At 40.8% G+C, this 12,619-nt stretch overlaps 1 pseudogene; it reads left to right on the forward strand.

Moving 5' to 3' along the window:
- LOC132533990 (polycomb protein EED-like) overlaps positions 1-5,679 on the forward strand; it is a 474,032-nt pseudogene extending 468,353 nt beyond the window's left edge.
- Positions 5,680-12,619: the final 6,940 nt, after the last annotated feature.

Here is a 12,619-nt window from a genome sequence, read left to right on the forward strand (position 1 = left end):
GGGCTTGTCTGTGGGATTTGTACTTGAAATTTCTGGAGACTGCATTTTACATCATTTTTCCTTTCCTGCTTGTGTTCCCAATCTTACTCTGTATTGGGAGTTTACACTTTGTAAAATATTTATTTTTTCCCTTTTGTTGCCCTTGTTTAATTGTTGTAGTTATTATTGATATCATTGTTGTTGGATAGGACAGAAAGAGAAATGGAGAGAGGAGGGGAAGACAGAGGAGGGAGAGAAAGAAACCTGCAGTCCTGCTTCACTGCTTGTGAAGCGACTCCCCTTTGGGAGGGGAAGCAGGCGCTTGAACTGGGATCCTTACAGCAGTCCTTGTGTTTTGCACCACCAGGAGTTGACATTTTTGACCTCCTTTATTCCCGTCCTTTGAAAATGTTTTATTCTCTTAAATTTGTTAGGCAGGTTTTTCTCAGTGAATAGAAGCTGGGACTGGATACAGTTATTAGGTTAGAAGTCCCACATATAGGGAGTCGGGGGTATCGAAGCAGGTTAGCAGCAGGTTAAGTGCAAGTTGTGAAGTGGAAAATTCCTGTAACTCCCGTTTATGAAAACGGGGCTGGACAAGAAACCACACTAAGATATAAGCCACTTGTTGTTTGTCTTAAAAGAAATAGCTAGCTTAACTGCAAACCCAAGTCCTTGAAACCCAACCGCTTGCTCAAGGTCGAGGGAGCTGATAGCCAGGCGGTCTTAGCTGATAACGGGAAAGTGTGGCAACCCTATTTTGCATAAAGATTTGAAATCAAACAATTCCTATAGGCTGCTTAGTGTGTTGCTATGTCTGAAATGATTGGATCCCCCATTTCCAGTAAATTGTTATTGAGTGTGTTGTAGAATCCTCATTTTGCATATCTCCACACCCAGAATGCACTCTAGAATCCTATAAATTGTGTGGCTTGAGTTCTGTTTGGGGTTGAGCCTTGGTGGACTGCTGGCAGTCCCCCGCTCATCCCAGATTCGAATCTGTAATAAACATCTTTGCTTCCCTGCAGCGGATGGTGGTCTGGTTTTTACTCGCTAAAATGTTTTATTCTCTTAAATTTTTTTAGGCATGTTTTTCGCAGTGAATAGAAGCTGGGATACAGTTATTAGGTTAGAATTCCCACAGATAGGGAGTCGGGGGTATTGAAGCAGGTTAGCAGCAGGTTAAGTGCAAGTGAGTTTGAAACCTGCAGCCCTCCCCAGCAAAAGATCAGTTATGTGAAATAAGCCAGAATATTAAAGAGACTGGCACACATGAGGCCACATAGAGGTAGTATCATTCCCACCTTTCTCATTGGGGGTGCTTTCCTTGTATTTTTTGCTGATATGTCAAGTCACCAATTCTAGAATGCACTTGGGACTTTAATGCTTAGAGAACTTTACTGTTTGTAGTGTCCAGTTTCTTCTTTTTTTCTTCTTGTGATAAAGGGTAAGTGACAGAGAATGAGATAGACTGTGACACCACTCTACCACTTGGCAAACTCCCCCCCTATCTACCCAAGATGTTCCCATGTAGCGACTTGTGCTGGCACCCTGGTAAGCCACCTGATGTCCCCAACCTGCCCCTTTTTTCTTTTCTCTAGATGATAGGTGAGAGATAAGAGACAGAGAGATAGGAGAGACCCCACAGCACATCTCCAATACTCCTGAAGCCCTACCCCCACCCCACAAGCTGTCTTCTATGGTGGCCTGGGACTCAGATCCAGGGTCTTAGACATGGTAGCCTGTACACTCCACAGGTGAGCCACCTGCTGACACCAGCTGGTATGCTTTTTAATCTTTATTTGGAAACAAAAAAGTCTGTTTCTTAGAAAATGCTTTTTCTTTTTAGATCAGTCGGGCTATCCAGTAAAAGTAATTTGCTATTAAAAAAGAGTGTTAACACTTGGTGGATTTTTTCCCTAAACTTATTCCTTGCAGGATGATGCTGTCAGTGTAGAAAGTGGTACAAATACAGAAAGCTTCAATACACCTACAAATACCCTGAATACACCTGGAAGGAAAAGCTGGGGGAAGGGAAATGGAAGTCAAAGAAGTGTAAATGCTCCTTCAACTGTGTGAATAGTCTCAAGGTACGTGCTGAACACTCAGCATTACAGTTACTTTGCAGTGGAAAGCATCTTTAAGAAACTGTCGAGTTTAGAATAATTCCAATTTACATTACTCTCAAGTTTTCTGTTTTGTAGTTGAGATGCATAGTCATTTCGTATTGCTTAACTTTTTGCTTTGCTTTGCTTTAAATGGGTAATGCTTGGGACAGCAGACTATTTTGTCTATGTTTTTATTCAAATTAGCTATTGTGGGAAATGTTACTCTTTTGATAAAATCTTAATAATATATAAGGAGCACTTGTTTCTAAAAATAGTTGGCCAATTAACTTTAAGTCTGTATGAATCGAATGAAATTTCTGTGCAGTTCATACATATATGTTTTGTTTGTTGCTTGTGATTGCTTTCAAAGAAAAGGGTATAAATGTGGGCTGGGGAGATAGCGTAATAGTTGTGCAAAAGAGACTTTCATGTCTGAGTCTCCAAAGATCTCAAGTTCACTCTCCAGCACCACTATAAGCCAGAGCTGAGCAGAAGTAAAAACAAGTGGGGGGGGGTGAGAGTGTGTGTGTAAGGAAAGGGTATAAATGTAATACATTTTTGATTGTTGAGTATTTGTGGAAGACAGACTTGGTTACATAAGTAATTACACCCTCAGGGGAGACTGGTGGTGGCACACCTGATTTCGTGCCCATTATCTCCAAGTGCAAGTGTGAGGACCCAGGTTTGAGCCCACATTCCCCACCTGCAGGGGTACAATTCCACACAGTTCCCACCACCAGAACTACGTATCCCATTCCCTCCCTTGAAGACTTCCCTATTGTTTATCTCTCTGGTAATATGGACGCAGGATCATTATGAGGTGTAGAACGTGGAAAGTTTGGCTTCTGTATTAGCTTCTCAAGGGCAGAGATTCATACTCCCAACCTGTCACGAGACAGATTTTTCTATTTTATTATTTCGGTGGGGAGTAGATAGCATAATGGTTATGCAAAGAGACTCTCATGACTGAGGCTCTGAAGTCCTAGGTTCAGTCCCCTGCACTACTATAAGCCAGAGCTAATCAGTGTTCTGTTTTTTTTTAATATATATATTTATTTATATATAGTTGTTTTTTTATTTGCTTATTTTTGACCTGAGAACCCCAAAGTTCCCAGGTCCCCAGTACAGTCTCCAAAACCATAGTAAACCAGAGCTGAGCAGTTCTCTGGTCTTTCTCTCTGTATCTCTCTCATTACAATAAATAAAATATTAAAAGAGAAAGGAAGAACAGTGACTTGTCATTCAGTTGTTTCTGACTGGCTCTAGTTGGAAAGTATTGAGAATACAGCAAGGGCCAGAATGCTGTAGCCTTGGGTGATGGCCACTTGATTTGTTCAATAGTTATTGATCTTTGTTAAAGTTGGGAAGAGATCAGAGCACTGCCTGATTCCGGCATATGGTGGTGTCTTGGAGTGAAGCTGAACCTCAGGGGTTTCAGTCATACAAGCTTGTTGTGCTGCTTGCAGGGCTGCCTCTCTGGCCCTGGCCACTGTTTGGGTAAATAAACTTCATAGGTACACAGGCAGTGTCTCGCTGTCACTGCAGAGTTGAGTAGTGAAGCAAGAAGCCAAACAGTAAAAAATATTGAGTGGAAGGCATTGCTTTTGTTTATCACATGCTGTAGATTTTTTTCTTTTTGCCTCCGGGGTCATCGCTGGGACTTAGTTCCTGCATTACAAATCCAAATCCATTGCTCCTGGTAGCCATCTTTGTTCCATTGTTGTTGCTATTGTTATTGTTGTTGCTTTGGATAGGACAGAGAAATTGAGAGGGGGAGAGAAAGAAACTTGCAGACCTGCTTTGCCCTTTGTGAAGCAACCCTCCCTGCAGGTGGGAGCCTGGGGCTTGAACCAGGATTCTTAAGTCAGTCTTCACACTTTGCACTCTGTGCGCTTAACCCTGTGTGCCACCCCCCCCCCCCCATGTAGCCTTTTGATGAAAAGACTTGTTTAAATCTGATGGTGTAAAGAGAAATGAGAACTTCTGTGTCAGAAACTTTTATCAGTTCTTGAGAACCTCCACGTGCTGAATTATAACCCTTTTACTTTTCGAAAACAGTTACTTCTTAACTGACATATCTTAGGCTGATGAAAATGTTTACACTTGTGGGTGGACATATGATTGCAATACCAGCCATCTTCTGCTGGCTGTGGCTGGATCTAGAGGCATAATTAGGATTATTAATCCCATAACAATGCAGTGCATAAAGGTAGGTTTCTGGTTCAGTTGTAGTGCAATTGAACTCCCTCCCTCTCTCATCTCCCCAATTCTCCCCCTCACCCCTCTCAGTGCACCCCTGAGTACTACCTCAGAAGTATTTCTCCTCATTCAGGAAAGTTATCATAGCACTGAAGCTTCCTTCAGTACTATGGTGGCCAGGCTCAAACTGGGGTCAAGTGCATGACCAAGTAAGCATACTATAAAAGTAAGTTATGTTTGCCTGTCCTAAAATATTTTTAAGACCTATAGGTATATTTTTTTCTGCTCTTGAAAGTTTGAGCTCATACCTGTAAATTTCCATGAGATACAAATATTTAAAGTTACAGTATAATCCCATTTTTGTACTTTATACAGCTGATGTCCAAGTTTTTAAAAAAATATTTATTTTCCCCTGTTGTTTCCCTTATTGCATATCATTGTTATTATTGCTATTGTAATTGTCACCTAGGACAGAGATAATTCAAGAGAAGAGGGGAAGACAGAAAGGTGGAGAGAAAGATAAACACCTACAGACCTGCTTCACCACTTGTGAAGCAACTCCCCTGCAGGTGGGGAACCATGGGCTAGAACTGGGATCCTTATGCAGGTCCTTGTGCTCTGCTAGACCTGCACTTAACACACTGCGCTACCACCCGACTCCCACCAAAGTCCAAACTTTACAAGTTACTATATAAAAGTCTACAGTAAGTGATTTTGACCTTTTTTTTTTTTTTTGTCTGTGTTAGACAGACACTCTGGTGGCAATATTTGGTGGTGTGGAAGGGCACAGAGATGAAGTTCTGAATGCTGTAAGTTGAGATCTGCAGAGCAGTAACCTTCAGGTGTATGGAGCTGGGCATGACCCTTGTGGGCCTCTTCTCTTAGAAGGAAGAATATGATTTGTCTCATGGAATCTGCCAGCTTCACTGACTTATGACATGGAGGTTATTATCTTACAGGTGAAAACCTGAAGGAAGTTTCTTGGTGTTTGATCCATATTCTTTTTTTTTTTTTTTTTTTTACTAGAGAACTTCTCAGCTCTGGCTTATGGTGGTACGAGGGATTGAACTTGGGTCTTTAAAGCCTCAGACATGAGAGTATCTTTGCATAACCATTTGCTGTCTACCCCCAACCCTTGATCAATACTCTTTTTTTTTAAATTTCTTTGTTGGGAGATTAAAGTTTCACATACCACAGTAAATAAAATAGTTTGTACATGAATAACATTTCTCAGTTTTCCACCTAACAATACAATCCTCACCAGGTCCTCTGTCATCCTTTTCCAGGACCTATACTCTCCCCCACCCCCAACCCAGAGTCTTTTAATTTGGTGTAATACACCAACTCCAGTTTGGATTCTATTTGTGTTTTCTCTTCTGATCTTGTTTTTCAGCTTCTCTCTGAGAGTGAGATCATCCCATATTCATCCTTCTGTTTCTGACTTATTTCACTTAATATGATTTCTTCAAGCTCCATCCAAGATGGGCTGAAAATGGTGAAATCACTGTTTTTAATAGCTGAGTAGTGTTCCATTGCGTATATAGACCACAACTTGCTCAGCCACTCATCTGTTGTTGGACACCTGGGTTGCTTCCAGGTTTTGGCTATTATAAATTGTGCTACTGTGAACATATGTGTACACAAATCTTTTTGTAAGGGTGTGTTGGGTTTCTTAGGATATGTCTCCAGGAGAGGAATTGCAGGATCATAGGGCAGGTCCATTTCTAGCTTTCTGAGAGTTCTCCAGAATGCTCTCCCGAAAGGCTGGACCAATTGACATTCCCACCAGCAGTGCAGGAAGGTTCCTTTGACCCCACAATCTCTGCAGCATTTGTTGCTGCTACCTTTTCTGATGTAGGACATACTCACAGGAGTGAAGTGATATCTGATGGTTGTCTTTATTTGCATTTCTCTAAAATTCAAAGACTTGGAGCATTTTCTCATGTGTTTCTTGGCCTTTTGGGTCTCTTCTGTTGTAAATATTATGTCCATGGCTTCTCCCCACTTTTGGATGTTGTCATTTGTTTTCTTGTTGTTGAGTTTGGCAAGCTCTTTAAATTTTTTGATTATTAAACTATTGTTATAGTGATTCAGTTTCATTCTTCTGCATGTTTCAACCCATTTTTTCCAACACCATTTGTTGAAGAGACTCTGCTTGCTCCATTTAATAGTCTAGGCACCTTTGTCAAAGATTAGATGTCCATGATGTGGGGGCTTTCTTCTCCGTTCTCACTTCTATCCCACTGGGCATTGTGTCTATTCATGTTCCATTAACAAGCAGTTTTGATGGCAATGACCCCATTATACAATTTTGAGATCTGGGAGTGTGATGTCTCCAATTCTGTTTTTTCTACTCAAGATTCTTTTGGCAACTCTAGGTCTTTTCTGGTTCCAGATAAATATTTGTAACATTTGTTCTCCTAGAAATGTGTTTGGGATCTTGATGGAGATATCATTAAATTTGTAGATGGCTCTGGGTAGTATATTCACGTTAATGATTTTAATTCTTCCTTGATAGTCTTTTTAAATGATATTTATTGGGTTGTCATAAAAGACATGACACATTTTACATAGAAAAATACTCCATTACTTTTCCTGCAACCCAAGACATAATACAGGTTTGTGTGTTAAGGAACGGGGCTTAAGTTATTTATTATTAATAGTTGGTTACAAGATTATAAGATATACACTTTATAGTTCCATACCATCTCCACCCTTCCACCTCCCAAAGATAACCACTGTAGTTTTCATAATTCTTAACAGTTTCCTTGCTTCTGTTTTATTTGGACCCCCCCCCCTTTGGCAAGTTCATGTAAATCAGTTCTCTAAATTCCACATATGAGTGAAACTGTCTGGTAGTTTTCTTTCATCTGTTTACTTATTTCACTAAGCATAATCACCTTCAGTTCCATCCATTTGTCCCAAAGGACACAATATCATCTTTTTAACTGTACAGTAGCATTCCATAGACTATATATGTCATAACTTCTTTGGTCAGTCATCTGATGATGGTCATCCAGACTGTTTCCACTCTGGCTATTGTGAATAACGCAGCTGTGAACATAGAGGTGCATATGTCCCTTCTAATTAGCGCTTGAGCGGGATGCTTTTTCATTCTGATAGAAGGTGAGACACCACAGCACCAGAGCTACTTTTTCCATAGTACCCACCATATAGTGCTGGGATTCAGATCGGGGCATTGCACTATGTGATGAACTCTCTCTTATTCCCTCATAATATAATTGTAAATACTGAGTGTGTCCTACCTACCTACCAGAGCACTGCTCAACTATGGCTTCTGGTAGTGCTGGCGATTGAGCCTGAGGCCTTGGAGACTCAGGCATGAAGTTGTTGTGCAGTCTCCCCTTCCTCTGAGTTAATTCCTCTTCACTGAAATATGTACACTTTTTCCTACTTCAGTGTTCTGACTCATTTGTTATCACACTACCTCCCAGACTGGGTGGCTTCAGGTTTGTTTGAAAGTGAAATGACAGAGCTAGTAATGAGAAGAATCCCCCCTTCAACTTAAATTTTTTCTGCCATTTCTCCTGGTATGGGGTTTTTCTCTCTCTCTTCCTTCCTTGGAGCTTCATGTGGCCCAAGCATAATTCCGAGACGGGTGTAATGTACCCACTCCACATTTACAATGCTTAGATTTATCCAGGTAGTTTCACCCCCCAGTGAAGTGAGCACTTGCTTTTATCACTACCAAATAATTGTTGTTTATAGCCTCTGGTGATTTGTGCATTCCTTATGTAAGTGAACAAACAAATGAATGTGGCTATTTCATTCTTCCGTATTTTGTTTTATTTTTTAATTTTTATTTATAAAAAGGAAACATTGACCAAAACCACAGGATAAGAGGGGTACAACTCCACAAACTTTTCACCACCAGAACTCTGTGTCCCATCCACTCCCTTGATAGCTTCTTATTCTTTATCTTTCTGGGAGTATCTACTCAGGGTCATGGGGTCCAGAAGGTGGAAGGTCTGGCTTCTATAATTGCTTCCTTGCTGAACATGGGCATTGGCAGGTCGATCCATACTCCCTGGCTGTCTCTCTCTTTCGCTAGTGGGGTGGGGTTCTGGGGAAGTGGGGCTTTAGGACACATTGATGGGGTCATCTGTCCAGGGTAGTCTGGTTCGCATCATGTTAGCATCTAGAACCTGGTGGCTGAAAAAAGAGTTAATATATAAAGCCAAACAAATTGTTGACTAATCATGAACGTAAAGGCTGTAATAGTGCCAATGAAGGGTTTTGGTGGGTGGTGGTCTCTGTTTTGTAGATATTTAGTAGGCCTATTTTTAGTTATATTCCAAAGGGCCCATGACTATACTAGTTTTTTTGTTTTTTTGTTTGTTTGTTTTTCTGAGCCTGACATCTGATATGAAAGTGGATCTAAGTTACTGTCTGGGGAGATGATGTCACAGCTGGAAGAAGGACTAGAAAGCTGGATCAGGGAAGAGAGTAGTTCCCAAATATGGGAAAGGTATATAAATATTGTTGACTGTAAACCTCATCAATTTGATCTGATCCTGGGCCCATATTCAGCTTAGGAGCCTATATGACCTCTGCATCCCTATGGATCTGAGTTTACATTCTGTGGTCATACGTAGGAATGTTTCAAGCTGCCCCAATTTCAGGACCCATCTTCCTCAGGTGTAGCATAGAGTATTTTGTCCATCCTCCACTCAGGGGATGGAACATTCTCTACTGCTTTTGATTCACATTGAGGGCAAGGTCCTATGGGGACTCACAAAGGGGTCTATTGTGTTGTTCCTCATAGAGATGACTAGTAGCAATGGCGAAAGGGATCTATTCGAGACCTAAGCACATCATGTATGTTTGGTATGCTCTGGACTCCCTGACTAGGGCCCCAGCTGATGGGGTGGCCTGATAGTGACTAAAGAGTCATCATCAAAGTATGTCAGTCTCTTACCTTTTTTATTTTTTATATTAATTAATTTATTTTCCCTGTTGTTGCCCTTGTTTTTCATTGTTCCTGTAGTTATTATTGTTGTCGTCGTGGCTGGATAGAACAGAGAGAAATGGAGAGAGGAGGGGTAGACAGAGAGGGGGAGAGAAAGACCTGCTTCACCGCCTGTGAAGTGACTCCCCTGCAGGTGAGGAGCTGGGGCCTCTAACCAGGATCCTTATGGCAGTCCTTGCGCTGTGTCTTGCCTTTATCCATCTTTTGTAGTCCTTACTTTGATAAGGTTAGCTTTGGAGTGACTGAGGGAAGTATAATAGGAAGTAGGTGAGGACGGTATCTAACTCTTAAGTAGACACTATTTCATTAAAGGAACTTTATGGTGTCTCCTTAGGTCTTTCTACTTGCTGGCTGCATATACTGACTCACTACAGACTATTGTGCCCTTTTTCTTTCAGGTATATAGTCTGCCCTAATTTATGGATACATGTGAACATAGGCCCTATCTCATGGGACCAGAGCACTGCTCAGCTCTGGCTTATGGTGATGCTGAGGGTTGAACCGGGGACCTTTGGTACCTCAGACCAGAAAGTCTTTTTGCATAAGTATTATGCCATCTCCCCAACCCAATACCTTTGTCTTTTACTATAGTAACCTCTACAGCCTTTCCATACTTAGAAAAAAGCTCTTTTTAATAGATCAGTGATGGGTGACTAGGTAAAGGGGTGAGTTGGATGCTTACACTGTACTTGAGGTCAGCCCACTATTCTGTTCTTCAGAAGTTCATGAGTGCTTATCTCAACTGAATCTCAGTTCAGGAGTTGGGTGGTAATGCAGTGGGTTAAGCACACGTGTTACAAAGCACAAGGACAGTGTAAAGATACCAGTTTGAGTCCCCGGCTTCCCATCTGCGGGGGTTGGGGGGGGGAGGGCTTGCTTCACAAGTGATGAATTGGTTCTGCAGGTGTCTATCTTTCTCTTCCCCTCTCTATCTTCCCCTCTAGTCTCCATTTCTCTCTGTCCTATCCAACAACGATGATATCAATAACAACAACAATAATAACTACAACAATAAAAGAAGGGCAACAAAATGGAATGAATAAATAAATAAATATTAAAAAAAGAATCTCAGTTTGTTTCCCTCACTTCAGGCAACTGCCATGGCATGAACTTTGTAGTGGAAATCAGGTGCCAGAGTACAGAAGATAGCTACAGCAGCAGGACTTCTTCCTGGATGCCTATGAGTTTCTTCAGCCGGAATTTATTGCTTAGTTGAAACTTTATACTAAGATAAGCATTTGTTGTTATGAACTTACCTTTAGCCTCTTGTTATATTTGTCTTATTGATTTCTAGTTTGATTCCATTGTGGTCAGAATTTATTTTATGATTTTCTTTATTTTGCTTTTAAAATACTAACATGAGAGAGATTCAGGGCACCACTCTGACATGTGATGTTAGGAGTAAAATTTGGGGCCTCCTGCTAAATTTTAAGTCTACCCCTCTGGTGTTGAGATATTATTTAACATATTTTTCCAGCTACTAATCAGAAATGCTGTATGAATTAGACAGCATTTTGGAAACCAGTTTTTTTTTTTTTTAATGATGTGAACAATGTAAAAAGATGACAAGAATATGTGTTATCTTGTCAACATTGGGTTGTCAGAAACATGATGCATTTTTACATAGGAAAAAATAATGTCATGACATTTCCCAAACCCAATAGCATGAAACTACATACAACTTTGTAAATGTGAACATAGCCTCTCTATTTTGATTTCAGGGTGCTAGGCAGTGGCACACCTAGTTAAGTGCATACATTACCATGCATGCTTCCATGGTTCACTAGTGGTGAAGCAGGTCTGCATATGTCTCTCTCTGTCTCTTTCTCCAGGGTTATCACTGGTCTTGGGTAGCTGACAATACAAGTCCACTGCTCGTGGCGGCCTTTTTTTTTTTTTTTTTTTTTTTTCATTTTATTGAATAGGACAGAGAGAAATTGAGAAAGGAATGGAGACAGAGAAAGAAGACACCAGGGCCAGGCAGTGACACATCTGGTTAATTAAACACACACATTACAGTGTACAAGGACATGGGTTCAAGCCCTTGGTCCCCACCTCCAAGGGGAAATCTTCACAAGTAATGAAACAGTGCTGCAGGTATCTCTGTCTCTCTCCCTCTCTATTTCCTCCTCCCCTCTCAATGTCTCTCTGTCTTTCCAATAATAATAAATAATAATATTTAATTTTCTTAAAAAAATGAGAGATAGACACCTACAGGCCTACTTCACCACTTGTGAAGTATTCCCCTGTGGGGGTTGGGCACTCAGACCTTAGGAGGGAGTCCTTGTACTTTTTACTAGTATGCTTAACAGGGTGTACCAATGTCTGCCTTTCTCCCTCTCTATCTCTTCCTCCCCTCAATTTCTATCTGCCATGTCAAATAAGTTAAAAGAAAAGAAAAGAAAAAAAGGGAAGGAAGAAGGAAGGAATGTGAAAAATAGCCTCCAGGAGTGCTGGCTTTGTCATGTAGACACCTAGCCCCTGTGATAACCCTGGTGGCAATAAACATAAAATAACAAGTGCAGATTTCTGCCTCCCTTAACTTTTATCAAAACACTCCAGGACATAACTAGGTAACTGGAGCATACAGATTAACTCTGTAAAATAAACAGATTAATTGAAACTAGGGTCTATCATATTCCATGGTGGCAAGGCAGTTTATCCAAAGCATACATTAACTGTGCATGTAAATCAGTCACAGAGGGAATTCTTTTGCTTTTAAATCTAATACATCTGAAGAACAGTATATTAGATAATTTAGTGTGAATTTTAGAAAAAATGTAATAATGAAAGTAAACTAGTGTGTTATTTAAAAAAAAAATTACTGTAGAGAGAAGAGAGCACCAGAGTATGGTCACTGTAGCATACGCTGTTGCTAGAGGTCAAACTTGGGGACATTGTGCTTGTGAGCCCAGTTTTTTATCTACTGTACCACTTCCCAGGTTACAACAACCTACACTTGGAAAAATATTTGATTTGGGGGCCATGCGGTGGCACAACTGTGTTATGTGCTCACATTATATTCCTAAAGGTGCCAGGGTCAGGGTTCCTGGTCCCCACCTGCAGGAGGAAAGCTTCACAAGTAGTGACACAGGCTGCAGGTGTCTCTCTGTTTCCTTCCCTCTTTTTTTTTTTGCCTCCAGGTTTATTGTTGGGGCTCAGTGCCCACACTATAAATCCACTAGTCCTGGAGGCTATTTTTCCCCGTTTGTTGCCCTTGTTGTTTATCGTTGTCATTTTTATTATTGTTGTTGCTGTCATTGTTGTTGGATTGGAAAGAGAGAAATCAAGAAAGGAGGGGGAGACAGAAAAAGAGAAAATTATAGACACTTGCAGACCTGCT

Source organism: Erinaceus europaeus, chromosome 17 (genome assembly GCF_950295315.1).
Source record: "Erinaceus europaeus chromosome 17, mEriEur2.1, whole genome shotgun sequence".
NCBI classification, from domain to species: Eukaryota; Metazoa; Chordata; class Mammalia; order Eulipotyphla; family Erinaceidae; genus Erinaceus; species Erinaceus europaeus.